Source organism: Stegodyphus dumicola, chromosome 7 (genome assembly GCF_044657685.1).
Source record: "Stegodyphus dumicola isolate Sdum_Otavi_A_Nest chromosome 7, ASM4465768v1".
NCBI lineage: Eukaryota > Metazoa > Arthropoda > Arachnida > Araneae > Eresidae > Stegodyphus > Stegodyphus dumicola.
In genome coordinates, this window is record NC_140774.1 from 31,595,057 (window position 1) to 31,622,427 (window position 27,371).

Below are 27,371 nucleotides of genomic sequence, written 5' to 3' on the forward strand. Positions count from 1 at the left end.
ACATATAAGAGTAAAGAAACTGAGATCACTGAGCCGGGTAACAGAATAGATATATCTATAAATATATTTATATACGTTTGGTGCGACCGATTGCAACCAAAATACGAGGTGCACATCTACATGTTATAGCAGTCCCATATACAAAATTTCAACGTTATGAGGCTACTCGTTTTTGAGTTCTGCGATATACGTACGTACGTTCGTACAGACGCCACGAAAAATTCTCTTCAGAATTCATTTTAAAGCAATTTTATAATTTTTTTGAAGTAAAAGGAAGACTATTTTATTCTTTCCTTACGTACAGATATCACGCAAAAACATCGTTAAATTGCATTCGATAGCGGTCAAAATGGATATTTTCGTTGAAATATGCTGCCTGAAACTTTTCGCGATTACAATACTTCCTTTTTACTTCGTACAAGGAAGTAAAAATTAGAATTACTAACATTTAATTCTTACACAAGCTTTCAAATTGTTGATGTGGATATTTTTCAACTTCCGCTGTCAAATTGTCATTATCAAGTAAGTGAACTTTCACGGCCTTTTTTCTCGCGAATTGCTTTCATTTCCAGCAGAAAATTTTTGTTTGAATTCCAGCGAACGGGCTGGCTGCGGGGACGTTCTCGTGGTTTTCCCCATGTATAACTTGTATACGAGCCAGTTTTCCTCATAAAGTCCTCCGCGAAGACATCCCTTTCCCTAGGCAGAAAACCCTATAGTGCTTTATCCTAATTAAATAAACAAAAGGAACCATTTTCGGCTTGCACTACGGTTGTTAATATTTAAATTGCTAAGCGGGTAAGAAGTTTGAGCCAACTTCACTTTAAATGAATTGTGTAGTCTTTGGCTACTAGTCTTAGTTTTAAATTTGAAATTGTCTGTCGCCACAAGTGTTTGGTTGATTTGTAAGCACGAGTTCGTGCATTTATGTTCCATTTCTGATTTAATAAAAAGGTTTCTTTTAAGGTCTTAAGACTTCGTGGTGCTGTTTAGAGGAAACGGTAATTAGCTCCAAATGTGTTAGGAATTGGGACTCAGTTTATGCTAGAAAAGACAGTGAAACTTTATATGTTTAACAATGTATTTTAATACAGGCTTTTACTTTACATTGTTAAGTTCATGCCTTTTTAAGTTTCTTGCACTTAATTCTTTGCAAAAATGAATTTTGAATAAACTTTAAAGAAAATTTCCCGTTTGTATTTTGGGAATTAAGATATTAATTATTCTTTGTCCAAGCATAAAATCTGAATGAATTTTTAAATGAAATATCCAATATTTTAACTAAATTCCTATTATCATAAATCCTCGAAGCTAATTTGCAACACAAAATGAGTTTGTGATTAATATGCATCTCTTTATAATAGTACTACTAACTTATACGTCGAAAGACAGTAGTTAGATAGGTAACTGTTTACGTACAACAGTCTCACAGCATTTTTGGTGCATTCTTATTCAGCATGTAATTCATTGACACGTTTCTATATCTGAATATATATATTTCTATATGTTTTGAAATAAAACATATCCAAAATGTGCCGACACGTTGTAGTGATATGCACTTTGTATGCCTATTTACTAAAATGACTGATATATTCGTTCATCCGTGAAAATTTCGTTTCTATAATTGTTTCTAAACGATGATTAGGTGGACCAAAATCTACCCTATTGTAACATATCGTTTAACACGCATTTTAGCTCGGTTAAAATGCATTGGCTTCCAAGTTATGAATTTAATATTTCCCAGTATTTAAATCAAGTACAATATCATAGCTGAATTATTAAAAATATATTTAAGCAATTCAACTTCTGTAAAAATTCGTTTAAATATTTGTTTTTCCTTCAGCGGAATAGCGTTATTATGTTTTTGGAACAGGGTAATGTTTCTTGTTATACGTTTATATGTTTCTTGTACGTATGTGTTCTTAATGTTTCTTGTTATACGAGTGCTTGTATACTTGAGTACATATTCAATATTAATGTCTCTAATCCTCTTATAACAATTATTTCCTCGATTGTTTCATTTCTGTTACTGTGAATTGTTATACTGCATTATTTTAAATTTTCATTGTTACTAAACTGTTTTGCAATTTTACAATTACCATTCATTTAAAAAAAGGCCTTCGGTTATTTTTAATTTAATTATTAATGAAATTTAAGTTAAATTCTTTTCAACTTGTGAGATCTTTATTTTGTAAATTTTATTTCTTGTATTATAAGTTATAATTTATTACAAATTTAATAAATAAAAAAAAAAAAAAAAAAAAAAAAAAAACCTGAAAGTTTTCAGATTTTTTTATTACGTTCAAAGGAACTTTTTTTCAACGTTCTGTGCGTTATTTTTATTCATCAAATATCATATTCTTCGCACTTAAGCCATAAAATTCAATTCAACAGCAATATCACAAAATATTTAAAAGAGCATATCTTTAAAATTTTCGATACATAGTCTCACAGGCTACATATAAATATATATATATATATATGTTTTCGTACAGTGTTGTCATTGCTCGCTTTGAAATCGTTAAGTTTCTTAATCAAAAACTCATAAATGTTTTACAAAATGTGAAATAGATAATAAAACAAATTCCAAATCTGGGCTTCCAGATGCACGTATTCGGGTGGAGACGTAAGTTATTCAAAACTGAATGGCTCTAGGTATCCATTTTTTTATCACAATGCGAGAAACGTGCTTACACTCATGCAGATTCTTCATTATTTAATTTCTTTAAAATAATACAGGGCGATAATATTTGGTGGCAACAATTTGAAAAGTGAATTGCCATTTATAGTGAATCTACGCAAAACGCCAAAACGAAGTTAATTGCTTGAGCAAATATCCCCTTTGGGTTAACAATTGTTTACAACTTGCAAATAAAAGTTTGGCTATATTTTGGTGATAGTTCCTGAACTTTAATTATTTTGTGGATATCCTAAATTTTTGATATACTGAAGAAAACAAGGACAGGAGAAATACAGTAGAACTCCAATTATCCGAATCAATTGTGACCGTACCCTATTCGGATAATTAAAAATTCGGATAACTGGATTTTTTCTGAAGAAAGGGTACACTTTAATTAATTACTGTACGTACTGTATGTTGCAAATGGAAGGGAAAAAAACTATTTTTAAACGAAAAAAGGTTTTAATTAATTAAAATTAAGAGGCAGCACTTTTATATACATGTTATATAGCTTACTGTACAGCACTTACAAGTGCCGAAAGTCATTACTTGCTGAACATCTCGGTTAAGGTAAGCTGTTTGACTGTCTTCATCCATTTTGGGGCAGCCAAGTCGCGTGTCCGCTTGACAATGAGAAGTTGCATGTGGTCACACTCGGGCTGACGCTCCATCCACTTCAGCGCAGCTTCAAGGCCGTTCCCGCGTCTGCTTCAACTTCGACACTAAGGTCATCTTCTTCCTCGACATTTTATTCTCTCGCACTTTTAATAAGTTCATCATTTAGAATTTGAAACACAGAGTCTGACGAATCAAATACCATCCATTCTACAATATCCTCGGCACTAACTCCTGAATAAGCAAGAATTTTCAAAAGAATGTTTCTTAATTTCTCAGGTGACACGTCATCCTCATCTTCTCCGGTCGCTTCCCTTTCCTTTTCTTGAGCTTCCTTTTCCTCCTCTTCTTCAGTTGATTCTGGAAAATTCTGAAAGCGATTCGGGTAGTCGGAGTTCAGATAATTGGATTTGTACTAATAGCATGACGTATAAGAAGGCACAGGGCGTATTTGCAGGAAGCCAAATATATTTATTTTTCATATCCTTAATATATTAAAAAAGTTTCGACTTTATTGACATCTGTTTGGGACATTTGCTGGTTTGGACACACATTCTTATTAATTTTCGATTCTTTCTGATTCGGAGCTTAATTTGGGAATTTTAGTTTAAGAAGTTTAGTTTATGAATTTACTGCATTTATTCCTGTTTACGAGGCATTTACTTTCGGTATCCGAACCAATAATGGAACTCTCTTCCACATTCCACCGCACTCGTTGGCTCATTTTGGAGCAAGTTTTTCCTGCCATCGTGGCAATCGTTCAGATCCAGCGTACTAAGCATGCTTGGCTAAGACTTAATAATATGATATTAAGAGCAATTATAATATGGGGGTTATTAATAAATGTAATACATTATGATTCTGTTCTTGAAGAATTATAAATTGCACAGTTTTCGGTATTTTTTCACTCATTGAATTATTGCTTAAATATTCTATTGCGGGCGTACGGATTCGTAATACATTTAATGCACACAGAACCAGTAAAAGCTTGATAAAATTTATTTTACCAAAAGAAACACTTTACAGTTCGGGAAATTTCCACAAAAATACTCGTTCAGCTCTTCACAGTATCACAGAGCGCAATCAGTAGTTGCACTTCAAAGTACTAGGAACGTAAACACAACGCAATGCAAAGAGTATCAAAAAAGCAAAGCTAACACCGAGATATCTCAATACTGTGAACTCACGTTGAAGTAAAACAGCTCAGAAACTGATGCTCACTCCGGTCTTATATAGTTTTCCTTATATAGTTAGCCGAGAAATCTCTACTACCTTCCACTTCTCGAAATTACTGGAAAGCATATGAGGGCCTAATACAGCTACATATAGGAAGCAACTGCATTTATTCAATCACAATACAAAGTACAGTTATACCAAGACAGGATGAAATGCCGCTAAGTGCTCGCCAATTTTGGTGACAAAAATTAGTCGCCGAAACCGTCGATATCTCTTTGTATACGATTGGTACAGCCGACTGCAACGAAAAGGGAGTTGCAGAATTACATGTTATAGCAGACCCATATTCAAAATTTCAACGTTCTATAGCTACTCGTTCTTAAATTACGGGAGATACATACATACGTACGTAATTACGTACTACGTACAGACGTCAAGAAAAAAATGTCTTCTGAATCCATTTTACTATCGGTTTTGACAAAAACAGTCCTTTATTCCGTCCGTAGGTACAGATGTCACTCAAAAATGGTTCATATGGTTTCGAGAGCTGTTGAAATGGATATCTTCGTTGAAATATGACACGCGACATTTTTCGCGATTACAAAACTTCCTTTATTTCGTAGAAAGACTAAATTTACAGATATAATTTCATTTAGGTTATTTAAATATATAAAATATCCGTAGCAAAATCTTAAACGTTTATTTTACAGTTCTAATATATTTAAATGGCTTTCAGTATTATTTATTTAATAAAAATGCATATTCTTTATATATGTACTTAACTTAATTTCGTTTTGTATAATGAACTAAGATTAAGTTTATTAATGCTTTACTAAAATTTACATCGATTGTTGAAGGGCATTGAATACATAAGCTATTTTTCAACATGATTACTCGCAAGGTATTTGCATTTTTGTACTAACGCGTTATTTATTTCTACATAATTTTCGAGATTCTCAGTTTCCTGAAATGAACCAAGAAATGAGGAAAATTCATTTATTTGTTTTATTCATTTTGAATTGTGACTACTGTTTATGAAACTGAGACTTTTGTTTCCGAAATGATAAAATTCTAGTTTGGAAATGTTATTTCATTTATTAAATTTAGCATTAAAATATATTTCAGTGGGAAAAATTCTGAGAGTTTTTACGTTCAGTGAAATAGAATATTCCTTATTTATTTACGTCAAACTATTCTACATTACGTTACAAGACTGAATTAGATTGCATTAACTTATACTGTATTAAATGGCTATGCGTAGAATTTTATGCAAATCAGAGACATTTAGACAATTATTAAATAAATTCCCAAAACGTTTTGCTAATTTTTACAGTTTGCACAATGAACTCTTGAGTTAATAATGAAATTAACTCAAGAACGAATGGATAAACAAGCAAATAGCTTGAATTATTACTAAGCTGTGAATTTATTATTCAGCAAATAAGCAACTGCTAATTGTAAGATTTTCCGCCTTTCTAATAATGAAAAAATAATGGATCTGCTTTCTCGTGGAATTGCATATTTAAATGAGAGGATTCTATCTGAAGTATTTAAAATACAAGTGACCATTTTCAGCTCCTATTAGGGCCAATTTCAGACATATGTTAGCGTTATACGGGTTCGTGGAGATACCTTGAAATAATTACTCCAGATAGAGATGAAGAAATTTATAATTTAATACCATTAGTAAGAGTACACAGCAAAAACAGCAATTTTAAATAACTGATGGAAAATGTAGAAATGAAACAAATCCTCTTTGAAACACGAGAAACCGATGTTATTCCATGAGTAAACTCTAAAAAGCATTTTAGATAATCCTCTGAGTCTCAATTTCTCTGAAGTAATTGAGAACAATTGCGCATTTTCGCTCCTCAAATATGGCCATTTATATATAGATTTGCCGGCCACTTTGAGAGCTTTGGAAAAAATGACTCCTAGAACTTCGAAAATGCTTTTTACCCGAAACTTCCAGAAAATAGCCAAGGATCGTCAGGGCAACTTTTGCCTGACGGATTTCAAAGGAGCTATTTTTACAATTCAAGCTTTGTTAGATTCAAAATCGCAAGAGGTATGATTCTACGCAAAAAATGTGCACTTATATACAAAATGGGATGTCATTAGTTCACTTATAGAAAAAAGTACCCTAAAATCTATAAGGCATTTAATGTTAATTAACCAATTATTATGATTTAAGTCTTTACTGTAACTTGTTCTTTACGCATTCCTCACCAGAATGCAAACAAGATTTGTATATATTTTAGCTGAGGATTTTAGATGAGACATGAGAACTTCTGGCAACCGCGTCTTGCCATTCTTTACTCTCACGAACTCTGCTTAAAGTTATATACCGTTTTGCTAGCCGATGTTTTAAATTGTACTCTGAGGGGGAAAAAAGGGGGGACTGTTCTATATGTCCCGTTCTACTGGGCTAATTGACGAAATTCAAATTGCGTTTTTCATGTCTCGAAAGCGCGACTTAGGATATATATTAGGTTTATATACAGCATTGTTCTAACATAAGTATTTTGACACAAAATGGGACTTTTTCTGAAATAATATACCAGTTTGTTTTTCATATCTCAATTCTACGACTCAAATTATGCCTAGATATCAAATTTTGTAATTTTTGGTAAGAAATTTCTGGAGACATTTAAAAATTTATCTTGGCGAATTTTTTTCAGCTTTCGCCAAGAATAATTCACTTGGCGAACTTCTTAATTTATTGCAACCTATTTTCCTTTGCCGTTTTTCTTTGTGCACGAGCGAGAAAAAAAAGGTCATCGTTCATACTTTTAAATAATTTTAAAAAGTGCGTACACCACATTTTCGTTCTATCTGTCTTTGAAGACTAATTAATCAAGTAAGTCTTTCATGCTGTAATTTACTTTATGTCTTCCACATAATGTTGAAATTACCTGCTTTTTGTCTTTCATGCTGAAATTTCATATATAGATAACATTTAATATTTTCTGAAAATGAAAGCCACTGCGATAACATTAACTAGCATATCTTCCCCAAACCGAAATGTTGAAACCAATATTAAATAAAATGATAAAACTTTTACAGAAACACTTGTATTGATCGACTAAGTTCACAGCAATGATTATATATATCGAATATAAGTTTCCATGCAGTACACATGTCTCAAAAACTGGAGAAAAGACATTAAGAGATGATTAAAAACATCACGAAAGGAACGACTGGCTTCTCGCAAGCTAAAAGAAGAGTAAGAAATGGAGGGAGATTTGCAACGACGTTATTCTGCTGAAAAACATTCAGGTTCTTATATTCTACTCTCATTGATGATGAGGCTTGGACATCTCAATTACGAGTCATAAATCATGCACTAAAGGGCATCATGGAAATCGTCGGAATAGCCAAAAAGAAAAAATTCTATTCCCAGACATTGAAAATGAAGATAATGTAAATTCAGTTTTATGGTTTGTGCTTAGAACATGATATTTAATAAAGAAATAAAGGTAACGTACAAAAAATTTAAAAAACCCGCCCCTTTGGACGTAATTTAAAATCTGAAACCTTTCAGATTTTTTTTCTGGATTTGGGTGAAAAAAATTATTAATGATTCTGTACAATATTTTTGATTCTTGAAGAAGAGAAACAGTGTTAGTTTCCCTTCATAATCAACGAATGGAATTCTGCTTAGTTTTATAGCTGATATGATTATCTTATATCCATAATTACCGCTGTGCTACACACTTTTTAAATGCGATTATTCCGTAGTATTTTCTAATGCAAAAGCGATTGTACTACACATTTTCTCTTTAGAATAACTGGCATTCAAGTGCTCTTTCGTTCTGACAGCTAACTCACAAATCAAAATAATCAGCCGTTGATCTTTTCAATCCTAAGGTTAAAAAAACGGAAGAATAAATTCACATATTTTACGTTTAGATGAAGGCAGAAATAAGACTACTGCGCAGGATGCATTAGAAATATGGTTACACATTTGCATTAGTACATGCGAAGAGTTTCTGTTATACTGCAGAAAAAAATATGATGTGTACACCACATGACTTCTTTGTACGGAATATTAAATTATACACATTTTTTCTTGCATTTCATTTAAACTTATTGGATTGAAGTAAATCTACTTCGCCGACAGCGCATAAACCACAATAGAATAACTGCATTCTTTAAAATTCACTCTAGTATTTGTTAACCATAGCGACACTCTGGTGCTAGATTCACTTAACAGTATTATATTTCGTTCATATTATAACTCATAATGCACAAAATTTATATCATTTAAAGAATAGAATTATCTAATCGTTGTCACATGTTCTATTCAAATACTATAATAAAGCTAGAACGATGTATAAAAGAAATTAAACAAACAAAACAAAAAAGAAACAGTTTCTCACAGACGATTGAGTATTTCTCATTCAATTAATTCAGTTCTCACTTCGCGACAAGGCAGAAATACATAAAAACTCATCTATATTAAAAATTACGAAGTAAATCTTAAACACTTATTTCCTCGAAAAAATTCCAGAAAGGATTAAGCATGATTTAATTGGCAATAATAAATGAAGGCGTTATCTTTGTTGTTGCGAAGCTACGTTTCTCTAGATTGGCAACAAATCCACTAGTCTGTAAACAAAGAATGGCCGCCATCAAGAAAAGGATTAGGCTTAGCGACAGTTAAACAACTTTAAAATTGTTGATAATTCTAAAAATATTGCATAGAGATTTACTAAAGTCATCAAAACCTTAACCGGAAGATAAAAAACAACATAATTCAATCATTTTTAAAGCAAAAAATGTACAATTTACAAACATATAAGAGTAAAGAAACTGAGATCACTGAGCCGGGTTTTTGCAGCATATTGCGCAAAACATTTTTAAGACCAAATAGGTCTTACTGCACAGTACTTACTAGCTTTTCAATTTTATTATATAAATATATTTATATACGTTTGGCGCGGCCTATTGCAACCAAAATACGAGGTGCACATCTACATGTTATAGGAGTCTTATATACAAAATTTCAACGTTCTGAGGCTACTCGTTTTTAAGTTATGCGAGATACGTACATACGTGCGTTCATACGTACGCACGTATGTACACGCCACGAAAAATTCTCTTCAGAATTCATATTAAAGCAGTTTTTTAGTTTTTTTGGAGGAAAAGAGTCTTTTATTCTGTCCTTACGTACAGATATCACGCAAAAACATTGTTAAATTGCATTCGAAAGCGGTCAAAGTGGATATTTTCGTTGAAATATGCTGCCTGAAACTTTTGGCGATTACAATACTTCCTTTTTACTTCGTACAAGGCAGTAAAAATGGTGCATTAAATCTAGTGCTCCATATAGTACATCACATGAAACTCAGGTGATCGAATTTACGTCATCATCAGTTAAGTCAATGGTCTTCAAAATCTGTGTTCCGCCGAACACCAGGGTTCCTTAAGTCAAACTCTAGAGTCCACGAGTCAAACCAAAAATTCCGAAGGAAAACTGTTAAGCACTCACGCTAGTTGACTAGCAATTATTAATTAAAAAACATGAAGATACATTTAATTAAAGACTAGTTTTAAAACTTAACATGTGTTCGTCATACGTCAAATAGATTGATGGGCAATGCTTTGCGAAATTAAACAGTTTACTGATGGAAGATGAATTGAAATTAAAAGACAATGTTAAAATTTATACAATGCATCACTTTTTTTCAATTGAAGAAAACTATAATAGAATTTCATAGAAGGAAAAACTAAATATGACTATAAAAACATCCGCTCAAGTTGTACGATAAATCAAAAGGTGAGCTGATGAAGCAAAGGAAACATCTTGTCAACTCAACAGGGTTTGACATCTAAATTTAAGCAGGAGCAGCTCCTAAAATTTTAGTTTTGTGGTTTTTGTATTTTTTGAGGTTTTAATATTTCAAATTTCTTTAATTCTTCTGATTCTTGGTTAATTTAACATATTTTATAGAGAATTTTGAAATTTAATGGTACTAAATTTCACTTCTTTTGAGTGTTTGTGAAATTGGTTCTAAATTATATGTATATGTGCGTTCCAAACGGGAAAGTGGTTAGCGACTCTGACATGGATGTAAATTATCTGTCCGTTCATAACAGGCGACAGTGGCCCGCTTAGTAGGTGCCTCCATAATCGTTTCTGGCCTTAGTAGTGGTCAACGTCTATTTGAATATATATATATATATCATTATTTCTTTAGTAAATAAATTATATATATATATATATATATAATATTAGAATTTAATAATTATCTCCTAGAAACAGTACTTTAATATTATCGTAACTTATAAATTAACATGCATTTCAGCTAATTTAGAAGTGTACAAAATAAATGTCAAATTGGGCTGAACTGTAACATTAAAACTGCTATTAAAGTATACCTGAACATATGTTTGATACATTATGAAATTATACAAATGGAACAAATTAAAAAAATACAATAGATACAAAAAGTAAAAATCAAAATTAAATTATTGTTTATTTATCAAGGGAGAATTGACTTTTCAAGAGGAAATTATTTTCCTTTTGAAGGTGTAGAATAATTTGGGTATTATCGTATTTCGTCACAATCGATTCCTGAATGAAAACTAATAAATTGCTTTTGCTATTTTGTTATACACACATACAATAAAGAAATAAATAAATAAAAATCTGAAAGCTTTCAGATTTTATATTACACCCAAAGGGGCGTTTTTTTTAACGTTTGTCTTACCTTTATTTATTAAATATCACGCTCTTCGCACTTAAACCATAAAATTCAATTCCACAGCAATATCAGAAAAGATTTAAAAGAACATATCTTTAGAATTTCCGATACAGTCTCGCGTGCTGGATATAATACTTTTTTTTTCGTACAGTGTTGCCATTGCTCGCTTTGAAATCGTTGAGTTTCTTGATCAAAAACTCATAAATGCTTTACAAAATATGAAGTAGATAATGAAAAAAATTCCAGATTTCAAATTTGGGCTTCCAGATGCCCATATTCGGGTGGAGAGGTACGTTATTCAAAATTTGAATGCTCTAAGTACCATTGTTTTATCACGATACGAGAAACATACATACATTTATGCAGATTCGTCATTATTTAATTTCTTTAAATATAATACGGGACTCTAATATTTGGTGACAACAATTTAAAAAGTGAAACGACGTTTTATAGTGAATCAACGCGAAATGTCAAAGCGAAATTAATAGTCCGTCTGGGAAAATTACCCCTTTGGGCTAGTAATAAATGTTATAAAAAGTAAAAATAAAAAATAAATAAATGTATTTTAAAGTTGAAATACATATGCGATGAAGAGTGATCTCTCCTACGCGATTTCATGATAGTGTGGGGAAAAGGGAAAAAATAAGGCAGAATTAGACATTTAACATCCTGAAAAATTCAGAAAGACCATATACAACTAAATACAAAATGAAGGAAAATGAAATATTATTTAAACGTACTGTTGAACATCCAACCGAGCCAGTTTGTGAAATACTTAAAGTACAACTAAACCGATAAAAGTGACACCTAGGTTTACCAGAAAAATTTTATGAACGAGAGCTTAGAACTGTACACGTAATTAGTTGGCGAGAAACTTCTAAAGTGCAATATATATATACCTATATTTCATCATCATCCTATAAATGAGAATAGATGGAAGTTAGAAGTTCTTATAAGATAAACAGTAGAAAGTTAAATGTTGCTGTTTGACTGTTTACATTTTCAGTTATCACATGCATTGTAAATTCATCTTTGGTAAATAAAGTGAAAACTCAGACATCATGCTTCTTAATGAGAACATACAAACAAATTAAACATAACAAATGAAAAAAAAATCTACCACGACCTAGTTTAACTGTTACGTACATTTAAACTGTCTTTATTATTCTCATTAACAACTCTGGAATAAATAATTCTTCCTGAAATCAATTCTAGAAGTCCCAATTATGCTATTGTTCCTTTGAATAACCAGGAAATAAACTCCAACTACCTCACAGGATTTTAACGACTTTATTTATTGCTTAGTTTTTTTTTTTTATGCCAGCGCTTTATTTGTACTCGCTAGTTCATCTCTTGAAGTAATAGAAAATGTAAAAGGAAATCAGAAAATCGTGTGCCTCTGAAAGAATATTGGGTATTTCAAAGCTAAACTTGCTGTACTATTTACATGTAAAATATCCTACAATATGAAATTGTAAACATGAATGACAAGCTCTGCACCGGAGGCCTTTCATGTTTACGTCAACTCTGATGTTTGCTTTCTTTAGAGTATGCAGGACGTATTTTAAAAATAGAATGGTGTTTACTCATCGATCGGAAGAATTTTAGACGAGAAAGTAAACAAAAATGTAGATTTTTTTAACATTTAACTGCTGTTCTCAGAACTAGTCGTTGGCAAACAAACTGCATATCAACTTATGAAATTGGGAAACTTAAATGTTGGAAGTTTTAGTAAAATGTGTACTATATCTATTTCTTTGCTGGATCGACCTACCAGGATTTGACGACTTTACCGCTCAGCCGCTAGTGAGCCACACACAAACACATTCACACATATACATTAAATCGTATTTACATGTCGTTTATAAAGTAAGCGTATTAATATATAAAGCGTATTAATCATAAAGAGTTAGAAAATATTCTACGGAATTATTTCGCTTCGTAGATTTTTTGTAAGCTTCACCATATTTCTTAAAGAGAAACTCAATGCTAGTTATATTTCTAAGCCATTTATGCACCTTATTTTTTATGCTTTGAATTATATTTAGAGAATTATTTCACCTGATTATAGATGAAAATACAGTTTTTTAATAAAGAATTTAAGGATAAGAAGAGAATTAAGCTCTATTCTAATTATTCTTGAAGCATTTAATTTTTTAAAAAAAAGGGGCACATTAATACGGATCACTGAACTAAGGTGCTCGATAGAGGACAGATTAATTAGCTACTAAATTTTGATTTTCATTTATCAGGTTCAGTGTTTCTTCTTACTTGCTTGGGGAACATTGGAGAACCTGACTCGGAACAGGGAGCTTACTAAAGCTATGTTCAATAAATGTGGGAAGTAGACAAGATACACAGGAAGGGTATACGAAACCCTTTATTTTTCACTCTTTACAATAATTTCCGTACTTCGGAATACAGAGACCAACTACTTGTGGTCTGAACGTAAGAATATAAAAATATTTAACTAAACTCTAACTTAACTTTGGAATAATAAACAAGGCCTACGTGGAAGATTGGCCGGATATTAACAGGAAGCCGTATGTAGTACAGAGAACTGTTAACACTACAATACGTTTAAAATTATCACGAGGATTAAACCTCTGGCCTGGAAGGCAACCAGCAACCGAGTAAAACTTCTAAGGCAAGCGGCCTGCTTCGACTAACTCCTTCCTCTCTCTCGCTTGGCAAAAAGCCACAACTTAAGTACTTGGCGTTCGCCAGACAAATTTGCATAAATAAGTTAAAGCTTTTAATTCTGGCCGGAAGTAGAAAATAAGAAGTGATAGTAAAGATTTAAAATAAAAATAAACGTTAGTAAAACTTAAGATCCTTACACATTGAGTAAAAATGAATTCATCTGCATTCTGTAAGAAAGCAAATATTCAAAAAATGTTTTTCTATTCTCACAGTTATAATATTTTTCTTAAATATTCAGCTAATTTATATTCAAATATTCTAATCCATTATAATTAGTAATAAATCGGCATAGTAAATAAATAATTAAAATTAATTAAACGGAATTTTAACTTCAAAACTTTTCACATCCTATATAATTTGTCTCCTTTCTAGTACCATGCACATCCTTGTACACATTACTGACCTACAGTGAAGAATAGAGAACTCTGTAGTTCCATTCAAGTTTTCATTTCTGACATACTGATAACTGAATGAGGCATAAAAACATTTTTCTTTTACAATATATCTCCCCTTATGATTCCTAACGCACCTGCTCATTTTCCCCCTTCGCAATTAACATGGAGGTAGGAAGTTAGTTCCTTTCTTACTTAAAGGGGACAGTACACCTTTAACAATCCGAAAATGTTCAAAATTTGACCAATGTTTCTCATTTTTTTAAAAAACAACTATTCCAGTTATATGCATAAAACTTTCAGAGTATGTAGATCCATTATTTATAATAAAATAAAAAAAATAATTAATGAAGAAAATTTAATATTTAGATACTTAAAAATTATCTTAAATAAAATTATGTTTTCATTTTTCGAAAATTCAACTTTTCACTGCGCGCAAGATATTTAATTTTATATTTATTTTTTAGTAATAAATTTAATGCTAAATTAAAGAAAAGATTTAGTTTCTAATTTTGTTTTATTATATATTAATTATTTTAAAATTTTTATTCTTAAATATTACAATATATATATAAAAATTAATTTTGCATAATTTTTGCTTTTAAGAAGGTCATAAAAGTGTTAATTTACAATGTATATCAATGTCAGTAGAACACAAGGGTAATCATAATTGTTGTTAAGTATATACAAATTTGCAAAAGAGTTACTTAAATAGTTTTGGAAATATCCTGCGTGCAAGTTGTAAAAACAGCGTTTTGAGATAAATGCAATTAAAGTATAAATTTATGAATAAAGTAATATATTTTGAACTTTCATGAAAAAATACATTTTATACATGTAACTATGACTATTTGCCAGTGTATTAATAAATTTTGGAATGAAACATCAAAAAATGACAAAAATATGACTTCTTATCTATACTTACGTGCCACAAATATCTTCGAAAAAAAGCTAAATTCTTTAAAAAAATACAAAATTTGCAAATTCACTTAAATAAAAGAAGAAAATTTAAGTAATAGTTAAAAGTTGATCATAGTCTATATAATAGAGATCTATATAACACAAGTATTATAGAATATTTTAATTTATTAAAGAAAACATAAAACAGCTTTAAAATTTTCCAGCTTCATATAGAATGCCCTCTATTTCTTTCTGAGTTTCAAATTTTACAGAGTTTGCCATGTGTTTTGCTCTGCGACTTTCTAAACTTCTAATTTCTGCATCAAAAATTCGACTTTTATCAGCTTTTTTTGCTGATTCAATTGCATACTGTCCTACACGAAAGCCCATTCTTTTTATGCATTCAAGTCGACCTATTCTCCCATCATTGAATGATATAATTGCTTCATATGCAGCAAGCTGTGCGATAAGTTTACTCGATCCGCTTGTTTTGGGGCATAGTTTCCACACAAGGGAATTAAATGATTCATTGGAGTTTTGTGTTTTTGCTCCAAGGCAACGTTTCAAAAGTTTGGGATCTGAAAGATCTTTAAATATAGGTTTTATACAGTCCATCACTGCAGCTGGCATGCTGTTCTTGTGTTGGAATCCTTTCTCAGAACCAGCAGCTTTTGTCCTTTGGAACGCACACCATGAATTCTCACCTTGTGGACAATATTCGTGAAGAGGTTCATCATCGGTAGAACGTTTATGATAGAATATAGCCCACACAGCTTTACGCATATCCATGCATGATCCCTTGTTGCTCCTAATAGCATTACCATAGTACGTTGTGATTTGATCTATAACTTTATCTGTTAATCGACCTTTTCCACTTAGTGGCTTATGATCAGCCAATTGTTTTCCTCTCATATTGATTTTTAATTGTCGCAACCTATTACCAATTCGTTTCTGTACATGACCAACACATTCGATTTTTTTCAACACAATATCACTTCCATAGTTATGATTTTTCTGCAATTCAGAAAATGTTTTCGTATCACCATCCCCAATATAGCTGACATATTGGACACTGTGCTTTTCTATGGAACGATTGAATATTTTACATATTCCATCAACTTCCATCTTACCTGCAGATCCTTCATGATTTTTGATACATTTTTCTTCATGATTTGCTTTCCATAAAAGATATTGTGCTCCATACTTTGGCCCTTTCCAAGATTCACAACCTTTACAGTATGATGAAAGTACCTCAATGTCTAAAATTTTACCAGTTTCTGCACCAATTACACTCGCAAATCCCACGCGTGATGAATGGCCGCGCGTTTTCCATGATCCATCCCCACTAACTGTGAGGTCTGAGCAGCCAGTTGCTTCAATTTCTTGTTCCGCAGCATACGACATAGACATTTCAGCAACTTTTGAAGTTGTCGACAGCATTTTTCTTAATTTTCTACAATATGCAGATTTTTGGATAGGTGGTGGTAAGTCCATTACACCACAAAATGTGCGCATACCTGCAAGACCTTGACTAATACATCTCATTCCATACATAAATCTTTCATTAATTTCTGGAATGTTTTTCTTGTAACCCATCATAGACGAAGAATAAAAAGAAGTCAGTTCACCACAAGTATCGCAAAGCAGAAAAAATTTTGAAGATAATCCATTAGTGTTGTTTTCGCACACTTGTACATCTGATCCACATTGTTTACAACATAGATACTTGGAAATATTACTGAATAAAATTTCGATATCCATAATTCCATATCCTTTAAATTTAGAATCAGTAGTTATGTTTTCAAAACAACTAGAATTAAGTTTTCTTGCTGAAGCACTCACAAAAATGCTTTGCTTGTCTGGTGTTGTGAAACGATTACCATGAAACTTTCGCTTCTTCTGACGCTTGCCAGAAGAACGTCTAGGAGTTTCACAATCCATATTCATAACTAAATTAATAAAGTACTTGTAAAGAGTGTTTAAAGCGTACTATTTAGTTAATATAATTAGTAAATACACACAATAAACCACGGTAAAATCTTATAAACAAGGCAACAAACTTCAAACAAAATCACAGTTCTTAAACTTAGCTCTCATTTTCTACTACAACGTGATAAGCAAGCGATAACGTATCAAAACAAAATTAAAGTAGAAGTAACGTTTCATCTCGTCTTCTTCCACTGGCATATTTTTATTTAAAAATAGCAATGGCTGGCTTTCAGCACACGAAATCCAAACTGAGGCCCTTTAAAACTGTAATCAAACACTACAGCAGCTGCCACGATCATTGCGGGTGTAAGAAAAACAGCTGCTTCGATATTTACATTATTTTCAATATCTCGCAAACTAATGAACGTATGAAAAAAACAATTGCACCAAATTACTCAGAAATGATTGGGCTATAAAAATATCAGAAAATTGAAAAATCGAATTTTTGAAAATTTTAAAGGTGTACTGTCCCCTTACCTCCATGGCAATTAACGTCAAGATATCCCCTCTTGACCGCATTCAGGACGCCACCCTTTGTGACATGGAGGTACTCTAAACACATAACGAGCCAAAAATCCTCTCTAGAGCATGGAGGTAGGAAAGGGAAGAGGGGGTGGGAAAGTGAAGAGGGGGCTTACTTCCTACCTCCATGCTCTAGAGATTGGTGAAAGGGAAGAGGAGGTGGGAGACCCTCGGAGCCTTCGTCCGGGGTGTTCTCCGTCAAAATTGTGGCGAAACTGAGCGAAATCGTACTATCACCTCTATAGTGCTAAAGGCTAGGCAGTGACATGGGTAATCTTGCTCGTCTTGCCACGATGAATTTCATGGGCTTGTTCTGATGTTACTGTCAGACAAGTTCTGATGTTACTGTTCTGATGTTCTGATGTTACTGTTCTGATGTTCTGATGTTACTGTCAGACAAGTTCTGATGTTACTGTTCTGATGTTCTGATATTACTGTCAGACAAGTTCTGATGTTACTGTTCTGATGTTCTGATGTTACTGTCAGACAAGTTCTGATGTTACTGTTCTGATGTTCTGATGTTACTGTCAGACAAGTTCTGATGTTACTGTCAGACAAGTTCTGATGTTACTGTTCTGTTGTTACTGTTCTGATGTTCTGATGTTACTGTTCTGATGTTACTGTCAGACAAGTTCTGATGTTACTGTTCTGATGTTACTGTTCTGATGTTCTGATGTTACTGTCAGACAAGTTCTGATGTTACTGTTCTGATGTTCTGATGTTACTGTCAGATAAGTAGCAGTAACAACAACAACAAAAAGTTAAAAAAATATTGTCATCGAAAAATATCATGGTAAAGCACCTACAAATCATCGCAGGACGATAACGTCGCATACGTGTGTTTGGAGCTTTAAAATTTCCCGTATTCATATGGGAAATTTTAAAGCAATAATATTTTAAAGCAATTTAAATTGTTTTTTAAATTATTTTCATTCCCATATTCGCATAGAGTGAGTGCAGGAAAGAATGAGGAATGTTTTCACTTTTATGTTTTATATTTTGAATTTAACTAACAAATTTTTGCTGAAAAAATGAGAAGGAAATTAAGCATTCGACACATTATCCTTCCTGTTTCTATCTCTGAGGCTTTTAATATGCGAGCTCTCTTTTCAATTTTGGAAAGTGAAACCACCTCGTACATGTATTATTTTTGTTTATAGAGTTTGCTATTTATCGGACTTCTACTATTGCTGTTATAAGAATCATCGGATATAATTTGATAAGTCTTTTATAAGGAATAGAAAAGTTCGAAGTTTTTCTCATAGTGTTAGTTATAACAACTGTTTCTTTGCTGTAGACGATTTCACGGGAATTTTCTATTTTCGTTAAACCGCATGAAAACAGGAATAGAATGTTTTCTGATACCAGGTATGATTATCGCTCAGTTAAAGAATAACTATTTTTTCAAAACTAACAAAACACCTGCTATAACATTCTGCTACTATTTCCGTTTATTCAGTTACAATTTCAGCATTCTCATTCCAAATTTATATTGACGAGCATTCTGAATTTTTTACGTATAGGACACTACTATCCTATACTACAATACTATACTACTGTCCTACGTGGTGTTAATAAAGTAATGAGACTGGAAGCGTAGAGTTCATCTGGCAGGTCCCTTATCTTGGGGTGATCCTCAACAAAACTCTTACACGGGCCTCACACATTACATCTATTATCCAAAAGTTTCGAGTTCGTAAAGCTAAACTATACCCTTTAATGGCTTGAAACAGTGTTTTATCTATTGACAAAAAGTTACTCATTTATAAGTCCGTTCTCTGTCCATTACTATGTTATGCTAGTCCAGTTTGGGCCTATACCAAAAAAATGTAATAGGATAAAATTACAGACTTGCCAAAATTCTGTTCTTAGGCAAATAGTTAAAGCGGAGTGGTATATCCGCAACAATAGAATTGACGAAGAACTGGGTATGGAGCAACTACGCTAACATTATTATAAACTTGCTAAAAGCTTCAATGAAATACAAGAAACAATTAACAATTCGGCCATTATGATTTGCAGTTATAACTACTACAATGACCTAGCAAATATGGACAGGCCCATTGGCCCAACTGAATGTATATATTATGTAAAATTTATTATAATGTCTTTATGGTTTATGTTAATCTTCTCTTATTGTACCTGCTATACATTCTTTTTAGTCTTACGTTCATAGAAATTGTCTTACCTATCGGATTCAAATTACCAGTGTTCGCCTAACCTTGCCTTTATCCACACGCTCACCAGCTCGACGACTTCTGGTCTGCATTCATTTGACATCGCTTAACACTTTGATTAGCATTTCCTAACATCTGGCTTAAATATGAATTCTAAATTATTATTTATTCATTTAAAAAACTTTATTATAAAAAACAAATTACCTTAGATATCTCTTAGGTTATTTCATCTTAGTGTTCGTAATTCGCAGACTGTTCTACAAGGAGTAGAGCCTTGTCGTTCAGATACCCTGGTGTACCAAACACCGTTCCACGGAGACAGAGTTCATCTGGCAACACTGTAGACTTCCCGTTTGGTAGGAGGGGTGAAGAAATATGCGATGCATAGCCATAACGAGTTTGAACTGCGTAGAGCAAGGATGTCAAACTCGCGGTCCGCGGGCCGCATGCGGCCCACAACAAATATTTTTGCGGCCGGCCAATGTATCGGCAAATAATAATATATAATAATAAAATAACATATCGACGAAGAAAAAATGAAATGTTTACTGCTAAGTAATTAACGATAATTTATTCAGTGTTGTTAGATTACTCACAGCGAGCTGACACACACACTACTTAAATTACAAATGCGCGTGAGTAGCTTGCGTTCAGCTACCTTCGGCTTTTGGGGGACACGTGCACTCAGAACTTGTACGCATCCCCCGATAGCCGAATGTGGCCGAACTCATGGTCTCAGTTTTCCAATCATAGTTTTGTACGATATATTGGTGCATGCATGTGCATGCACTTTGCTTTATTATTAATTATTACTTAATTCATATTGTTACGGATTTCATAGTTATTTATTTATTTAGTTTTTTTTCTTTTATTTAGAATTGTAATTAGATTTGCTTCATGTTGCCTTAGCAACGCAGACGATTTTTGAAAAGACAGCTGCGTTGGAAGGCTAAAAATAGAACAGCGCGTGCATTTAATACCTAATAAATAAATATCTCGTAATTGCTGTTGCCATCCACAAAAATCCAGATATTTATAGATGTTTCCAGTATATTCGAGAAATTAATTATAAAGCTTATAAAAGCCGAGAACAAACAACTCATCTCAGTAGTAGCTGTAATTCCAGCGAACTGTTTGTTTACTTAATGCTGTGATTGATTTGTAGCGATTTCGCTGTGAGATAGAATTAGTTTCTCTGTTTTGAATTGATTTTTGCTAAACGTTTGACATTTTGTGATATTGTTAGTATATTTTTGAAGAAATATTTCAGCATTTTGATTTATCTCTTGTGGAAAAAAAATTTTTTGTTTAACGTTTTTTGTTTTAACGTTAACCGTGTTTATTCAAGCCCTTTGTATTCAGTATGTCTATATCAAAACCAAGTGGTAGTAAAATTAAACGAAAAATCGCTGACGAACATAGAATATTCCAAGTAAAATGGGAATTAGAATATTTTTGCTGTGAAATAAAAGATAAAATAATCTGCTTGATATGTAATAATACTATTAATGTACCAAAGTTATATAGTATTAAACGTCATTACGAACAACACAAATCGAAATATAACAATTACGAACGATTAATGAGAGAAGAAAAGTTGAAAGAGCTCAAGTTAGGAGAGAAAAAGCAACAGTCCATGTTTAGTAAAGTATTGCAAGAAAGTGAAGCGGCGGTATATGCAAGCTACGTCTTGTCCGAGTTGATACTAAACATTCGAAGCCTTTTACTGACGGTGATTTCATCAAGGAATGCCTAATGAAAGCTGGAGAAATTGTTTGTCCTGGAAATGTGAAGGCTTTTCAATCAATTTCATTGTCTCGAAATACAGTTGCGGAAAGAGTTACTGATTTAGCCGCGAATTTAAGTGATCAGATCAAAGCAAAATCATCTAGTTTCGAAAGTTTCTCCATTGCCTGTGACGAGAGCACGGACATTAGTGGCAAAGCTCAATTAGCAGTGTTTCTTCGTTCTTGTGACAAGAATTTTAACATTTTTGAGGAATTACTGGAACTAATACCGATGCCTGGTACTACCACAGGAGAAGATATATTTACTTGTGTTTTTGGACTTCTGCAGAAATACAATCTACCTTTGGCAAAATTAAATTCTGTAGCTACAGATGGCGCTCCATCAATGACCGGGAAAAACAAGGGCTTCGTAGCATTACTAAGAAAAAACCTTAGTGAAATTCACGGTTCAAACATTCATCATATGCATTATATTATACATCAAGAAGTTCTATGCACGAAAGTAATAAATATGGAGAATGTTTTGTCATATATAAAAAAAGTTATAAATTTTATAAGATCTCGAGGTTTAAATCAGCGTCAATTCACTGCTTTCTTAAGTGAGTTAGATAGTGAATATTCGGGTTTGTCCTACTATACCGAGGTACGTTGGTTATCTTGCTCCAAGATTCTCAAACAATTCTGGGATTTGAAAGAAGAAATATGTCAGTTTTTAAAAACGAAAAATCGAGACGTAAGTTTGTTTTACGATCCAATATGGATACAAGATTTATCTTTCTTGGTTGATATAACCAAACACTTAACCGATTTAAATTTATCGTTACAAGGAAAAGATCATATCATTACGAACATGTTTGACATAATTAAAGCATTCAAATGTCAACTAGTTCTTTGGGAAAAACAACTTAAAAATGAAGATTTGACGCACTTCCCGACTTGCAGCATGAACAAATCAAGTTTAGATGATACTTGTTCGTATCAAAAATACGCAGAAAAAATTGCAAATTTAACAACTGGTTTGAAACGAGGTTTAATGATTTTAGTTCCCTCGAAGACAATTTTTTTTTGTTTTTTTTTTGTTTTGTTTTCTTCGATTTTCTCAATAAGTATTAACTCAGTACCCAACCATATGCAAATGGAGGTGATCGAGATTCAGTGCAACTCAAATTTGAAAGCAAAATTCATTGAAGTGGGCGTGCCTGAAATTTACAAATATTGAATTACAAATATTAAATTTCAAACCAGCCAGGTTTGAAAATACTCGAAAATTCGCATATGAAATTTTTTCCATGTTTGGTAGCACTTATCGGTACGAACAGTTATTTTCAGTCATGAAAGGTAATAAGTCTCCTATTAGAAACCGCATTAATGATGCTCACCTTGGGTCAGCGTTGAAAGTTATCACTGCAAACAAAATTTCTCCCGAAATAGGAAAGATAATAGCAGAGAAGAGATGTAAACATTAAATTTTTCTTGTTCTTTTCTATATAAATATATATATATATGTTTATTATTGTATTAATCGAAATAAATCTACGTTTCTATGAATACTGATTTTTTTTTTTTTTTTTTTTTTTTTTGCGGCCCGCTTAAAGTTAAACCTTGTTTGTTTGGCCCAAGTGTACCTATGAGTTTGACATCCCTGGCGTAGAGTAACGTAGTTATAAATAGGACTTTTTTAAACTAACTTTTTTTTTCGTGCACTCTGAAGATGAGTGACATCAGTTTCGTTCAACATTGTGCTAGCAGATTTTGCTTGAAAACTTTTGCGCAGGCTTAGGAAGACAATATTTTGTAAAGAGACAGGATTTCAGGTGGTTCAAGACATATTCAGAAGAAAGAGAATCTACTAAAGATGAACCTTCACAAGGGAAGGACTACAAATGCAAGAACTGACGGAAATGTTGCCAGAACCCTTGAGCTAATGCATTCTGAGCGTCTCTAGACAATCAAAATGTATGGAGAAGAGTTCAATCATTTTACCATACATCAGCTTTTAACAAATTAGTTGGGTGTGCTAAAACTGTTCCGAAAAATCTTTCACAGGAACAAAAGTACAACAAGAGGGCCTTTATTTATTGAAGCGGGCTGATAATGATCCTCATTTTCTGGAACATGTCATTATTGGTATCGAGGCTTAGGTGTTCGAGTACGACACAGAAGCGAAGTACCAGAGTCAGGAATGAAACCTTGAACTCGCCAAAGCCGAAGAAAACAAAAATGAGCCAATCGAAGATCAATATATGCTGATTTACTTTCTCGATGGCCAGAGAATCGCTCCCAAAGTAATTATGCTACCAGCCCAGATGGCGAACCAACACTTGTACAAGAAGTTCTTGAAAGACTGTGAAAGAGGGTCATGAGTGTGAGGCCTAGAATCAAGACCAATTGGGTGCTGCATCACGTTAATGCGCCTTGTCACACTGCATTTTCAATTAACGAGTTTTGGGCAAGGAAGAATAACCCTGATACTTGATACTTTGATACAGAGGTATTTATACAGGGGGTCTACTGCTTTTGCAGTACTTCCCTGTAAACCTGATGTAAATCCACGATGGGCATGGTGATGAGAAACCTGAATAAATCCCATGGAGGGAGCTGTGAGTGAGGGGAAAAGAAAAAGTAATATCAGTCAAGTGTGTCGCCCTCTGGTGGCGGTGATGGTGGTTAAAAGAAATTCGCAGTCTGTGGGCGGAGAGCCGGGATCATGAGCTGGCGAATCAGAAGACAGCGCTGGTTGTTTGAAGCGAGACTCTTTGCAGTGGTTAGGTCGATCACGTGAGGTGGTCACCCTCTCGGAAACTGACCCTAGTGAATGCTGCTTAATTTGTGTGGAAATTTAACATGTTGATAGTATGGGCGGTAAAGGGTCTGTTGTAGTAATCGTCCTCTATGATTTCGTAATTTAAAATGTTGGAGAAGTCTGCTGTACTATTATGGTAAGAATAACCCTGTGGGTCCTCACCCCCCTTTTATTGCCCCAACTTGAGTCCATGTGACCTTTTTCTGTTCCCAAGACTGAAAACCAACCTCAAAAGACGCCATTTTGGGACACTACAAAACATTAAAACGACCATAACCTAGCATCTGAAAGCAATTTCGTACGAGTTCCAGCACTACTATGAGAAGTGGAAAAGTCGCCTCCACTCTGTTGTATGGCTTGCCAAGTTGATTACTTTGAAGAAGAAATGTGTGACTAAATTTGAATGAATAAACGATTATAAAAATATTAATGCCAGTACTTTTATTTACACACCTCGTATACATTATCAAAACAACAACAGAAGGACCGGGACAGTATCAACCCTTCATTCCTTAAGAGCTGAATTTGATGTGTAGAGACATTAGGAATTTTTGGAAACAGGAGATGTGAAAAATGAGCATTGTACTCGCCGGGACTCGAAGCACGGGCCTCTCGAATACGAGTCGAGCGTGCTGACCACTACTGCCATTGTGGAGTAGGCTAAGAAGGCGGGAGAAATACCTTATAGACGTAACCTTTCAAAAGTTTTAAGGTTTTTTTCATATTATTTTAGGATAGAACATCAGTGCAACGCTTCGACAAACAACGCACAAGCAGAAATACAGCTAGCTCCCAATCTACCGGCGGTGGATTAAGCAGGTTGCAGATTAATCGGGTACTGTCTAAAAAAGTTTAAGCCTGTTGATTGTAGAACGACGGGAAAATTACTATCATTGACCACCAGCGTAAAACAAAGTCTGCGAAACATACAAAAGGGAAAAGAAAATGCGAGGAATAAGAGTAGTGAATTATGATATTATAGTATTTGGGAGTTATACATAATAGAACATACACTTTACACATACATAACCTTATACGTAATTGAACGCAATTTACTTGTACGTAATCCGGAATATATTAACATTCTACACTAAAAAAAAAAAAAAAAATCTGATGTGGACACTAACTTTTTTGTGCAGCTTATTAAATCATACACATTTTAGTGACACTTCATAAACTTCATTTAAACTTATTTCCTCGAATTTCATTAGAGATATATTTCTAATTTAATGAATTCAGTTCTTACTTCGCGACTAGACAAAAATATATAAAAACTCAATACCTTCATTTAAAATTGTAAAATGCAGAAAAACCTAAACCTCCAAATACAGTTAAAAAGAGTTTAAAGATAGTAATTTTTGCAATTAAAACTTTTGCAATAAATTCTACCCTTAAACAAGCAATTCAGCCAACGGACAAAAAGACAAAATTTTCGACGCACAAAAATTCAAAGTTAGCTTTTGGTTCCACTGGGCAAAATGACACTGAAGTTGGGGCACCACCTGACTTAATTCACTATACTACAAAGAGTTTCAAATGTAAACAAATAGCTGCCATGTTAGGCCTAGCGAAATTGACATTTTTAAAATGTTCCTAATTCTACAATTACTGCATACAGATTAACTAAAGGTATAAAAACCTTAACCGGAACATAAAAACCATATAATATAATTACTTTTAAAGCAAAAAATGCAGAATTTATCAACATATAAGAATAAAAAAATTAAGCTCATCGAACCGGGTAACAGATTGGGAATACGTATATATACAGTGAAATAAGTTTAACGCGAAAACGCTTAAGACAAAATGCCGATTAACACAAAATAATACAACACTTCCGACAAAGGTTTCGTAGAAGGAAGCAAAAAAAAATGCGAATTTTGTTATTTCAGTGGGCTTGGGTTGGCAATACCTCTGACGAGTGGCTAAGAGCGTTACATTCTTAATTTTTTGGAGTTAATACAACTTTCCATGTTAAACCCTTCCTCCATTCGCTTCGATTTAAACAAATTCTGGGAAACATATGTAAGTGTACTTTTAGGAATTCTTAAAATTGCTTTTCATTCAAATTTTGTTAAATTAAAAAATCGGAATAAAAAGGGAACTGAGCTACTATAATATTTTTGTCAAATTTTATGAAAAGTATTATTATTTACTCATCTCAACATTCAAGAGTTTTAATTACGTATGTACTTCAATTACTAAAGTTCATTCATATCTTCTTAAAAATTTGATGTGGACACCACACGACTTCTTTTTATGACCTACTAAATTATGCACATTTTTGCACAATCTATCTCCCAAAGCAAGTTGGAAATGACATCAAAAATTTCAAATCTTGAAATTAAATATCTCAATCAAGTTTTGTTTGCCAAACTGTTTCTAACCTTATTTTTTTCATAACGAATATAAAACTACCAAATGTAACTGTAGTAAGCGGGAGACCGCATTAAAAGTTAGATTTCGTTATTTATCCAAAATTAAATTTTTTTTTTAAATTTGACATCGTTAAAATATGAATATTTTCATCCTTTAAAACACTTCTGTACTTGTAGGTATATGACTAAAGAAATACAATAAGAAAAACTTAAAAACTAATGAATTTCAAAATTTATTTTAAAAAGGATTTAAAAAGTAAAATCCTGCGCTTTCACTGCAAAGAATAAATATCTATCTCCTAGGAATCTCCTAAAAATTATCTTATAAGAAATGTGAAGAGAAATTTTCAAAATTGGAACATGTGATTAATTAAACAGGAAGCGATAAATTGAGATGCTAAACTGGAAGAAATAAAGCAAGAGAATCATTGTTGATTGGATAGAAAGATCCCGACTTATCAGAGGGAATCTCTCCATATAAACGCCAACATACTGTTGCGGTTTTCTCATCCTGACACCAGTTGTTACGTTATTTTCTTTCTTCACGTTCGTACGGGGTTCGTGTGGATTTGGAGTGA